The sequence below is a fragment of the Schistocerca cancellata genome, chromosome 2 (genome assembly GCF_023864275.1).
Source record: "Schistocerca cancellata isolate TAMUIC-IGC-003103 chromosome 2, iqSchCanc2.1, whole genome shotgun sequence".
Taxonomy (NCBI): domain Eukaryota; kingdom Metazoa; phylum Arthropoda; class Insecta; order Orthoptera; family Acrididae; genus Schistocerca; species Schistocerca cancellata.
In genome coordinates, this window is record NC_064627.1 from 955,061,309 (window position 1) to 955,070,775 (window position 9,467).

At 43.9% G+C, this 9,467-nt stretch overlaps 25 non-coding genes across 25 annotated transcripts; 13 read left to right on the forward strand and 12 right to left on the reverse strand.

The window, feature by feature from the left end:
- Positions 1–113: 113 nt before the first annotated feature.
- On the forward strand, positions 114–202 carry Trnay-gua (transfer RNA tyrosine (anticodon GUA)). The gene is given in 2 exon segments: positions 114–150; positions 167–202. It is a non-coding gene; the product is annotated as a tRNA-Tyr (tRNA).
- A 358-nt stretch (positions 203–560) lies between these two features.
- On the reverse strand, positions 561–632 carry Trnaq-cug (transfer RNA glutamine (anticodon CUG)). Its single transcript has one exon. It is a non-coding gene; the product is annotated as a tRNA-Gln (tRNA).
- A 247-nt stretch (positions 633–879) lies between these two features.
- Trnay-gua (transfer RNA tyrosine (anticodon GUA)) lies at positions 880–968 on the forward strand. The gene is given in 2 exon segments: positions 880–916; positions 933–968. It is a non-coding gene; the product is annotated as a tRNA-Tyr (tRNA).
- A 358-nt stretch (positions 969–1,326) lies between these two features.
- Positions 1,327–1,398, reverse strand: Trnaq-cug (transfer RNA glutamine (anticodon CUG)). The gene has a single exon. It is a non-coding gene; the product is annotated as a tRNA-Gln (tRNA).
- Positions 1,399–1,645: 247 nt separating this feature from the next.
- Positions 1,646–1,734, forward strand: Trnay-gua (transfer RNA tyrosine (anticodon GUA)). Its single transcript is given in 2 exon segments — positions 1,646–1,682; positions 1,699–1,734. It is a non-coding gene; the product is annotated as a tRNA-Tyr (tRNA).
- A 358-nt stretch (positions 1,735–2,092) lies between these two features.
- Positions 2,093–2,164, reverse strand: Trnaq-cug (transfer RNA glutamine (anticodon CUG)). The gene has a single exon. It is a non-coding gene; the product is annotated as a tRNA-Gln (tRNA).
- Positions 2,165–2,411: 247 nt separating this feature from the next.
- On the forward strand, positions 2,412–2,500 carry Trnay-gua (transfer RNA tyrosine (anticodon GUA)). Its single transcript is given in 2 exon segments — positions 2,412–2,448; positions 2,465–2,500. It is a non-coding gene; the product is annotated as a tRNA-Tyr (tRNA).
- Positions 2,501–2,858: 358 nt separating this feature from the next.
- Trnaq-cug (transfer RNA glutamine (anticodon CUG)) lies at positions 2,859–2,930 on the reverse strand. Its single transcript has one exon. It is a non-coding gene; the product is annotated as a tRNA-Gln (tRNA).
- Positions 2,931–3,177: 247 nt separating this feature from the next.
- Trnay-gua (transfer RNA tyrosine (anticodon GUA)) lies at positions 3,178–3,266 on the forward strand. The gene is given in 2 exon segments: positions 3,178–3,214; positions 3,231–3,266. It is a non-coding gene; the product is annotated as a tRNA-Tyr (tRNA).
- A 358-nt stretch (positions 3,267–3,624) lies between these two features.
- On the reverse strand, positions 3,625–3,696 carry Trnaq-cug (transfer RNA glutamine (anticodon CUG)). The gene has a single exon. It is a non-coding gene; the product is annotated as a tRNA-Gln (tRNA).
- A 247-nt stretch (positions 3,697–3,943) lies between these two features.
- Positions 3,944–4,032, forward strand: Trnay-gua (transfer RNA tyrosine (anticodon GUA)). Its single transcript is given in 2 exon segments — positions 3,944–3,980; positions 3,997–4,032. It is a non-coding gene; the product is annotated as a tRNA-Tyr (tRNA).
- A 358-nt stretch (positions 4,033–4,390) lies between these two features.
- On the reverse strand, positions 4,391–4,462 carry Trnaq-cug (transfer RNA glutamine (anticodon CUG)). The gene has a single exon. It is a non-coding gene; the product is annotated as a tRNA-Gln (tRNA).
- Positions 4,463–4,709: 247 nt separating this feature from the next.
- Trnay-gua (transfer RNA tyrosine (anticodon GUA)) lies at positions 4,710–4,798 on the forward strand. Its single transcript is given in 2 exon segments — positions 4,710–4,746; positions 4,763–4,798. It is a non-coding gene; the product is annotated as a tRNA-Tyr (tRNA).
- Positions 4,799–5,156: 358 nt separating this feature from the next.
- Positions 5,157–5,228, reverse strand: Trnaq-cug (transfer RNA glutamine (anticodon CUG)). The gene has a single exon. It is a non-coding gene; the product is annotated as a tRNA-Gln (tRNA).
- Positions 5,229–5,475: 247 nt separating this feature from the next.
- Positions 5,476–5,564, forward strand: Trnay-gua (transfer RNA tyrosine (anticodon GUA)). Its single transcript is given in 2 exon segments — positions 5,476–5,512; positions 5,529–5,564. It is a non-coding gene; the product is annotated as a tRNA-Tyr (tRNA).
- A 358-nt stretch (positions 5,565–5,922) lies between these two features.
- On the reverse strand, positions 5,923–5,994 carry Trnaq-cug (transfer RNA glutamine (anticodon CUG)). Its single transcript has one exon. It is a non-coding gene; the product is annotated as a tRNA-Gln (tRNA).
- A 247-nt stretch (positions 5,995–6,241) lies between these two features.
- Positions 6,242–6,330, forward strand: Trnay-gua (transfer RNA tyrosine (anticodon GUA)). The gene is given in 2 exon segments: positions 6,242–6,278; positions 6,295–6,330. It is a non-coding gene; the product is annotated as a tRNA-Tyr (tRNA).
- A 358-nt stretch (positions 6,331–6,688) lies between these two features.
- On the reverse strand, positions 6,689–6,760 carry Trnaq-cug (transfer RNA glutamine (anticodon CUG)). The gene has a single exon. It is a non-coding gene; the product is annotated as a tRNA-Gln (tRNA).
- Positions 6,761–7,007: 247 nt separating this feature from the next.
- On the forward strand, positions 7,008–7,096 carry Trnay-gua (transfer RNA tyrosine (anticodon GUA)). The gene is given in 2 exon segments: positions 7,008–7,044; positions 7,061–7,096. It is a non-coding gene; the product is annotated as a tRNA-Tyr (tRNA).
- A 358-nt stretch (positions 7,097–7,454) lies between these two features.
- Positions 7,455–7,526, reverse strand: Trnaq-cug (transfer RNA glutamine (anticodon CUG)). The gene has a single exon. It is a non-coding gene; the product is annotated as a tRNA-Gln (tRNA).
- Positions 7,527–7,773: 247 nt separating this feature from the next.
- Positions 7,774–7,862, forward strand: Trnay-gua (transfer RNA tyrosine (anticodon GUA)). The gene is given in 2 exon segments: positions 7,774–7,810; positions 7,827–7,862. It is a non-coding gene; the product is annotated as a tRNA-Tyr (tRNA).
- A 358-nt stretch (positions 7,863–8,220) lies between these two features.
- Trnaq-cug (transfer RNA glutamine (anticodon CUG)) lies at positions 8,221–8,292 on the reverse strand. Its single transcript has one exon. It is a non-coding gene; the product is annotated as a tRNA-Gln (tRNA).
- A 247-nt stretch (positions 8,293–8,539) lies between these two features.
- On the forward strand, positions 8,540–8,628 carry Trnay-gua (transfer RNA tyrosine (anticodon GUA)). The gene is given in 2 exon segments: positions 8,540–8,576; positions 8,593–8,628. It is a non-coding gene; the product is annotated as a tRNA-Tyr (tRNA).
- Positions 8,629–8,986: 358 nt separating this feature from the next.
- On the reverse strand, positions 8,987–9,058 carry Trnaq-cug (transfer RNA glutamine (anticodon CUG)). Its single transcript has one exon. It is a non-coding gene; the product is annotated as a tRNA-Gln (tRNA).
- Positions 9,059–9,305: 247 nt separating this feature from the next.
- Trnay-gua (transfer RNA tyrosine (anticodon GUA)) lies at positions 9,306–9,394 on the forward strand. Its single transcript is given in 2 exon segments — positions 9,306–9,342; positions 9,359–9,394. It is a non-coding gene; the product is annotated as a tRNA-Tyr (tRNA).
- Positions 9,395–9,467: the final 73 nt, after the last annotated feature.

Genomic DNA, 9,467 nt, shown 5'->3' on the forward strand with positions numbered 1-9,467 from the left:
AGCCGATGGCTGCATTTCTGTGCGTCTATATGGCCGCGCTGAGTAGCTGTGTGTGGAAACGAAAGACAGGGACGGAGCTAAAGCAATCAGTACGAATAAGAAAGTAAGCAGAGCCTCTGGTAGCTCAGTTGGTAGAGCGGTGGACTGTAGTGGAGGATTCACAGTTATCCATAGGTCGCTGGTTCAAATCCGGCCCAGAGGACTGTTTTTCTAATCTCACGAGCAAAGAGGCTCCAGAGCATGCCCACTCGGTCAGAACCTCCCTATGTTTTAAACCTATTTTAAAGGAAATTCATTTGCTCAGCTTGTAATAGCTAGTTGATAATCATGGGATTCTTAGCCTCCGTAGGATAATGATAATTCTTCGAATTATCTTAAAATTGCTTGCTCTTACAGGCATTACTCGTTTAATGTGCTATATAGGTCACATAGTCGCACCAATATTCAGCCGTTTCATAGACGTCTCGTTATTTACACAAACGTAGGAACTAAATCCCTGAGCCTATCGCTGCTACTTCTTCGGCGAGAAATGCTTATTACAGAAAATTTAGACTAAACGAAGGTTCCACCGAGATTCGAACTCGGATCGCTGGATTCAGAGTCCAGAGTGCTAACCGTTACACCATGGAACCAGACAGAAGCATGGGACTCGTAAATACACTTAGCAGTGCTCTGACATGCTTCAGACACTTCCTACTTGCATTTTTTAACCTAATTGATACGATCGGGCATTATAAAACTTAATCTGGGCAATGTTTGCAGTTGCAGCCGATGGCTGCATTTCTGTGCGTCTATATGGCCGCGCTGAGTAGCTGTGTGTGGAAACGAAAGACAGGGACGGAGCTAAAGCAATCAGTACGAATAAGAAAGTAAGCAGAGCCTCTGGTAGCTCAGTTGGTAGAGCGGTGGACTGTAGTGGAGGATTCACAGTTATCCATAGGTCGCTGGTTCAAATCCGGCCCAGAGGACTGTTTTTCTAATCTCACGAGCAAAGAGGCTCCAGAGCATGCCCACTCGGTCAGAACCTCCCTATGTTTTAAACCTATTTTAAAGGAAATTCATTTGCTCAGCTTGTAATAGCTAGTTGATAATCATGGGATTCTTAGCCTCCGTAGGATAATGATAATTCTTCGAATTATCTTAAAATTGCTTGCTCTTACAGGCATTACTCGTTTAATGTGCTATATAGGTCACATAGTCGCACCAATATTCAGCCGTTTCATAGACGTCTCGTTATTTACACAAACGTAGGAACTAAATCCCTGAGCCTATCGCTGCTACTTCTTCGGCGAGAAATGCTTATTACAGAAAATTTAGACTAAACGAAGGTTCCACCGAGATTCGAACTCGGATCGCTGGATTCAGAGTCCAGAGTGCTAACCGTTACACCATGGAACCAGACAGAAGCATGGGACTCGTAAATACACTTAGCAGTGCTCTGACATGCTTCAGACACTTCCTACTTGCATTTTTTAACCTAATTGATACGATCGGGCATTATAAAACTTAATCTGGGCAATGTTTGCAGTTGCAGCCGATGGCTGCATTTCTGTGCGTCTATATGGCCGCGCTGAGTAGCTGTGTGTGGAAACGAAAGACAGGGACGGAGCTAAAGCAATCAGTACGAATAAGAAAGTAAGCAGAGCCTCTGGTAGCTCAGTTGGTAGAGCGGTGGACTGTAGTGGAGGATTCACAGTTATCCATAGGTCGCTGGTTCAAATCCGGCCCAGAGGACTGTTTTTCTAATCTCACGAGCAAAGAGGCTCCAGAGCATGCCCACTCGGTCAGAACCTCCCTATGTTTTAAACCTATTTTAAAGGAAATTCATTTGCTCAGCTTGTAATAGCTAGTTGATAATCATGGGATTCTTAGCCTCCGTAGGATAATGATAATTCTTCGAATTATCTTAAAATTGCTTGCTCTTACAGGCATTACTCGTTTAATGTGCTATATAGGTCACATAGTCGCACCAATATTCAGCCGTTTCATAGACGTCTCGTTATTTACACAAACGTAGGAACTAAATCCCTGAGCCTATCGCTGCTACTTCTTCGGCGAGAAATGCTTATTACAGAAAATTTAGACTAAACGAAGGTTCCACCGAGATTCGAACTCGGATCGCTGGATTCAGAGTCCAGAGTGCTAACCGTTACACCATGGAACCAGACAGAAGCATGGGACTCGTAAATACACTTAGCAGTGCTCTGACATGCTTCAGACACTTCCTACTTGCATTTTTTAACCTAATTGATACGATCGGGCATTATAAAACTTAATCTGGGCAATGTTTGCAGTTGCAGCCGATGGCTGCATTTCTGTGCGTCTATATGGCCGCGCTGAGTAGCTGTGTGTGGAAACGAAAGACAGGGACGGAGCTAAAGCAATCAGTACGAATAAGAAAGTAAGCAGAGCCTCTGGTAGCTCAGTTGGTAGAGCGGTGGACTGTAGTGGAGGATTCACAGTTATCCATAGGTCGCTGGTTCAAATCCGGCCCAGAGGACTGTTTTTCTAATCTCACGAGCAAAGAGGCTCCAGAGCATGCCCACTCGGTCAGAACCTCCCTATGTTTTAAACCTATTTTAAAGGAAATTCATTTGCTCAGCTTGTAATAGCTAGTTGATAATCATGGGATTCTTAGCCTCCGTAGGATAATGATAATTCTTCGAATTATCTTAAAATTGCTTGCTCTTACAGGCATTACTCGTTTAATGTGCTATATAGGTCACATAGTCGCACCAATATTCAGCCGTTTCATAGACGTCTCGTTATTTACACAAACGTAGGAACTAAATCCCTGAGCCTATCGCTGCTACTTCTTCGGCGAGAAATGCTTATTACAGAAAATTTAGACTAAACGAAGGTTCCACCGAGATTCGAACTCGGATCGCTGGATTCAGAGTCCAGAGTGCTAACCGTTACACCATGGAACCAGACAGAAGCATGGGACTCGTAAATACACTTAGCAGTGCTCTGACATGCTTCAGACACTTCCTACTTGCATTTTTTAACCTAATTGATACGATCGGGCATTATAAAACTTAATCTGGGCAATGTTTGCAGTTGCAGCCGATGGCTGCATTTCTGTGCGTCTATATGGCCGCGCTGAGTAGCTGTGTGTGGAAACGAAAGACAGGGACGGAGCTAAAGCAATCAGTACGAATAAGAAAGTAAGCAGAGCCTCTGGTAGCTCAGTTGGTAGAGCGGTGGACTGTAGTGGAGGATTCACAGTTATCCATAGGTCGCTGGTTCAAATCCGGCCCAGAGGACTGTTTTTCTAATCTCACGAGCAAAGAGGCTCCAGAGCATGCCCACTCGGTCAGAACCTCCCTATGTTTTAAACCTATTTTAAAGGAAATTCATTTGCTCAGCTTGTAATAGCTAGTTGATAATCATGGGATTCTTAGCCTCCGTAGGATAATGATAATTCTTCGAATTATCTTAAAATTGCTTGCTCTTACAGGCATTACTCGTTTAATGTGCTATATAGGTCACATAGTCGCACCAATATTCAGCCGTTTCATAGACGTCTCGTTATTTACACAAACGTAGGAACTAAATCCCTGAGCCTATCGCTGCTACTTCTTCGGCGAGAAATGCTTATTACAGAAAATTTAGACTAAACGAAGGTTCCACCGAGATTCGAACTCGGATCGCTGGATTCAGAGTCCAGAGTGCTAACCGTTACACCATGGAACCAGACAGAAGCATGGGACTCGTAAATACACTTAGCAGTGCTCTGACATGCTTCAGACACTTCCTACTTGCATTTTTTAACCTAATTGATACGATCGGGCATTATAAAACTTAATCTGGGCAATGTTTGCAGTTGCAGCCGATGGCTGCATTTCTGTGCGTCTATATGGCCGCGCTGAGTAGCTGTGTGTGGAAACGAAAGACAGGGACGGAGCTAAAGCAATCAGTACGAATAAGAAAGTAAGCAGAGCCTCTGGTAGCTCAGTTGGTAGAGCGGTGGACTGTAGTGGAGGATTCACAGTTATCCATAGGTCGCTGGTTCAAATCCGGCCCAGAGGACTGTTTTTCTAATCTCACGAGCAAAGAGGCTCCAGAGCATGCCCACTCGGTCAGAACCTCCCTATGTTTTAAACCTATTTTAAAGGAAATTCATTTGCTCAGCTTGTAATAGCTAGTTGATAATCATGGGATTCTTAGCCTCCGTAGGATAATGATAATTCTTCGAATTATCTTAAAATTGCTTGCTCTTACAGGCATTACTCGTTTAATGTGCTATATAGGTCACATAGTCGCACCAATATTCAGCCGTTTCATAGACGTCTCGTTATTTACACAAACGTAGGAACTAAATCCCTGAGCCTATCGCTGCTACTTCTTCGGCGAGAAATGCTTATTACAGAAAATTTAGACTAAACGAAGGTTCCACCGAGATTCGAACTCGGATCGCTGGATTCAGAGTCCAGAGTGCTAACCGTTACACCATGGAACCAGACAGAAGCATGGGACTCGTAAATACACTTAGCAGTGCTCTGACATGCTTCAGACACTTCCTACTTGCATTTTTTAACCTAATTGATACGATCGGGCATTATAAAACTTAATCTGGGCAATGTTTGCAGTTGCAGCCGATGGCTGCATTTCTGTGCGTCTATATGGCCGCGCTGAGTAGCTGTGTGTGGAAACGAAAGACAGGGACGGAGCTAAAGCAATCAGTACGAATAAGAAAGTAAGCAGAGCCTCTGGTAGCTCAGTTGGTAGAGCGGTGGACTGTAGTGGAGGATTCACAGTTATCCATAGGTCGCTGGTTCAAATCCGGCCCAGAGGACTGTTTTTCTAATCTCACGAGCAAAGAGGCTCCAGAGCATGCCCACTCGGTCAGAACCTCCCTATGTTTTAAACCTATTTTAAAGGAAATTCATTTGCTCAGCTTGTAATAGCTAGTTGATAATCATGGGATTCTTAGCCTCCGTAGGATAATGATAATTCTTCGAATTATCTTAAAATTGCTTGCTCTTACAGGCATTACTCGTTTAATGTGCTATATAGGTCACATAGTCGCACCAATATTCAGCCGTTTCATAGACGTCTCGTTATTTACACAAACGTAGGAACTAAATCCCTGAGCCTATCGCTGCTACTTCTTCGGCGAGAAATGCTTATTACAGAAAATTTAGACTAAACGAAGGTTCCACCGAGATTCGAACTCGGATCGCTGGATTCAGAGTCCAGAGTGCTAACCGTTACGCCATGGAACCAGACAGAAGCATGGGACTCGTAAATACACTTAGCAGTGCTCTGACATGCTTCAGACACTTCCTACTTGCATTTTTTAACCTAATTGATACGATCGGGCATTATAAAACTTAATCTGGGCAATGTTTGCAGTTGCAGCCGATGGCTGCATTTCTGTGCGTCTATATGGCCGCGCTGAGTAGCTGTGTGTGGAAACGAAAGACAGGGACGGAGCTAAAGCAATCAGTACGAATAAGAAAGTAAGCAGAGCCTCTGGTAGCTCAGTTGGTAGAGCGGTGGACTGTAGTGGAGGATTCACAGTTATCCATAGGTCGCTGGTTCAAATCCGGCCCAGAGGACTGTTTTTCTAATCTCACGAGCAAAGAGGCTCCAGAGCATGCCCACTCGGTCAGAACCTCCCTATGTTTTAAACCTATTTTAAAGGAAATTCATTTGCTCAGCTTGTAATAGCTAGTTGATAATCATGGGATTCTTAGCCTCCGTAGGATAATGATAATTCTTCGAATTATCTTAAAATTGCTTGCTCTTACAGGCATTACTCGTTTAATGTGCTATATAGGTCACATAGTCGCACCAATATTCAGCCGTTTCATAGACGTCTCGTTATTTACACAAACGTAGGAACTAAATCCCTGAGCCTATCGCTGCTACTTCTTCGGCGAGAAATGCTTATTACAGAAAATTTAGACTAAACGAAGGTTCCACCGAGATTCGAACTCGGATCGCTGGATTCAGAGTCCAGAGTGCTAACCGTTACGCCATGGAACCAGACAGAAGCATGGGACTCGTAAATACACTTAGCAGTGCTCTGACATGCTTCAGACACTTCCTACTTGCATTTTTTAACCTAATTGATACGATCGGGCATTATAAAACTTAATCTGGGCAATGTTTGCAGTTGCAGCCGATGGCTGCATTTCTGTGCGTCTATATGGCCGCGCTGAGTAGCTGTGTGTGGAAACGAAAGACAGGGACGGAGCTAAAGCAATCAGTACGAATAAGAAAGTAAGCAGAGCCTCTGGTAGCTCAGTTGGTAGAGCGGTGGACTGTAGTGGAGGATTCACAGTTATCCATAGGTCGCTGGTTCAAATCCGGCCCAGAGGACTGTTTTTCTAATCTCACGAGCAAAGAGGCTCCAGAGCATGCCCACTCGGTCAGAACCTCCCTATGTTTTAAACCTATTTTAAAGGAAATTCATTTGCTCAGCTTGTAATAGCTAGTTGATAATCATGGGATTCTTAGCCTCCGTAGGATAATGATAATTCTTCGAATTATCTTAAAATTGCTTGCTCTTACAGGCATTACTCGTTTAATGTGCTATATAGGTCACATAGTCGCACCAATATTCAGCCGTTTCATAGACGTCTCGTTATTTACACAAACGTAGGAACTAAATCCCTGAGCCTATCGCTGCTACTTCTTCGGCGAGAAATGCTTATTACAGAAAATTTAGACTAAACGAAGGTTCCACCGAGATTCGAACTCGGATCGCTGGATTCAGAGTCCAGAGTGCTAACCGTTACACCATGGAACCAGACAGAAGCATGGGACTCGTAAATACACTTAGCAGTGCTCTGACATGCTTCAGACACTTCCTACTTGCATTTTTTAACCTAATTGATACGATCGGGCATTATAAAACTTAATCTGGGCAATGTTTGCAGTTGCAGCCGATGGCTGCATTTCTGTGCGTCTATATGGCCGCGCTGAGTAGCTGTGTGTGGAAACGAAAGACAGGGACGGAGCTAAAGCAATCAGTACGAATAAGAAAGTAAGCAGAGCCTCTGGTAGCTCAGTTGGTAGAGCGGTGGACTGTAGTGGAGGATTCACAGTTATCCATAGGTCGCTGGTTCAAATCCGGCCCAGAGGACTGTTTTTCTAATCTCACGAGCAAAGAGGCTCCAGAGCATGCCCACTCGGTCAGAACCTCCCTATGTTTTAAACCTATTTTAAAGGAAATTCATTTGCTCAGCTTGTAATAGCTAGTTGATAATCATGGGATTCTTAGCCTCCGTAGGATAATGATAATTCTTCGAATTATCTTAAAATTGCTTGCTCTTACAGGCATTACTCGTTTAATGTGCTATATAGGTCACATAGTCGCACCAATATTCAGCCGTTTCATAGACGTCTCGTTATTTACACAAACGTAGGAACTAAATCCCTGAGCCTATCGCTGCTACTTCTTCGGCGAGAAATGCTTATTACAGAAAATTTAGACTAAACGAAGGTTCCACCGAGATTCGAACTCGGATCGCTGGATTCAGAGTCCAGAGTGCTAACCGTTACACCATGGAACCAGACAGAAGCATGGGACTCGTAAATACACTTAGCAGTGCTCTGACATGCTTCAGACACTTCCTACTTGCATTTTTTAACCTAATTGATACGATCGGGCATTATAAAACTTAATCTGGGCAATGTTTGCAGTTGCAGCCGATGGCTGCATTTCTGTGCGTCTATATGGCCGCGCTGAGTAGCTGTGTGTGGAAACGAAAGACAGGGACGGAGCTAAAGCAATCAGTACGAATAAGAAAGTAAGCAGAGCCTCTGGTAGCTCAGTTGGTAGAGCGGTGGACTGTAGTGGAGGATTCACAGTTATCCATAGGTCGCTGGTTCAAATCCGGCCCAGAGGACTGTTTTTCTAATCTCACGAGCAAAGAGGCTCCAGAGCATGCCCACTCGGTCAGAACCTCCCTATGTTTTAAACCTATTTTAAAGGAAATTCATTTGCTCAGCTTGTAATAGCTAGTTGATAATCATGGGATTCTTAGCCTCCGTAGGATAATGATAATTCTTCGAATTATCTTAAAATTGCTTGCTCTTACAGGCATTACTCGTTTAATGTGCTATATAGGTCACATAGTCGCACCAATATTCAGCCGTTTCATAGACGTCTCGTTATTTACACAAACGTAGGAACTAAATCCCTGAGCCTATCGCTGCTACTTCTTCGGCGAGAAATGCTTATTACAGAAAATTTAGACTAAACGAAGGTTCCACCGAGATTCGAACTCGGATCGCTGGATTCAGAGTCCAGAGTGCTAACCGTTACACCATGGAACCAGACAGAAGCATGGGACTCGTAAATACACTTAGCAGTGCTCTGACATGCTTCAGACACTTCCTACTTGCATTTTTTAACCTAATTGATACGATCGGGCATTATAAAACTTAATCTGGGCAATGTTTGCAGTTGCAGCCGATGGCTGCATTTCTGTGCGTCTATATGGCCGCGCTGAGTAGCTGTGTGTGGAAACGAAAGACAGGGACGGAGCTAAAGCAATCAGTACGAATAAGAAAGTAAGCAGAGCCTCTGGTAGCTCAGTTGGTAGAGCGGTGGACTGTAGTGGAGGATTGACAGTTATCCATAGGTCGCTGGTTCAAATCCGGCCCAGAGGACTGTTTTTCTAATCTCACGAGCAAAGAGGCTCCAGAGCATGCCCACTCGGTCAGAACCTCCCTATGTTTTAAACCTATTTTAAAGGAAATTCATTTGCTCAGCTTGTAATAGCTAGTTGATAATCATGGGATTCTTAGCCTCCGTAGGATAATGATAATTCTTCGAATTATCTTAAAATTGCTTGCTCTTACAGGCATTACTCGTTTAATGTGCTATATAGGTCACATAGTCGCACCAATATTCAGCCGTTTCATAGACGTCTCGTTATTTACACAAACGTAGGAACTAAATCCCTGAGCCTATCGCTGCTACTTCTTCGGCGAGAAATGCTTATTACAGAAAATTTAGACTAAACGAAGGTTCCACCGAGATTCGAACTCGGATCGCTGGATTCAGAGTCCAGAGTGCTAACCGTTACACCATGGAACCAGACAGAAGCATGGGACTCGTAAATACACTTAGCAGTGCTCTGACATGCTTCAGACACTTCCTACTTGCATTTTTTAACCTAATTGATACGATCGGGCATTATAAAACTTAATCTGGGCAATGTTTGCAGTTGCAGCCGATGGCTGCATTTCTGTGCGTCTATATGGCCGCGCTGAGTAGCTGTGTGTGGAAACGAAAGACAGGGACGGAGCTAAAGCAATCAGTACGAATAAGAAAGTAAGCAGAGCCTCTGGTAGCTCAGTTGGTAGAGCGGTGGACTGTAGTGGAGGATTCACAGTTATCCATAGGTCGCTGGTTCAAATCCGGCCCAGAGGACTGTTTTTCTAATCTCACGAGCAAAGAGGCTCCAGAGCATGCCCACTCGGTCAGAACCTCCCTATGTTTTAAA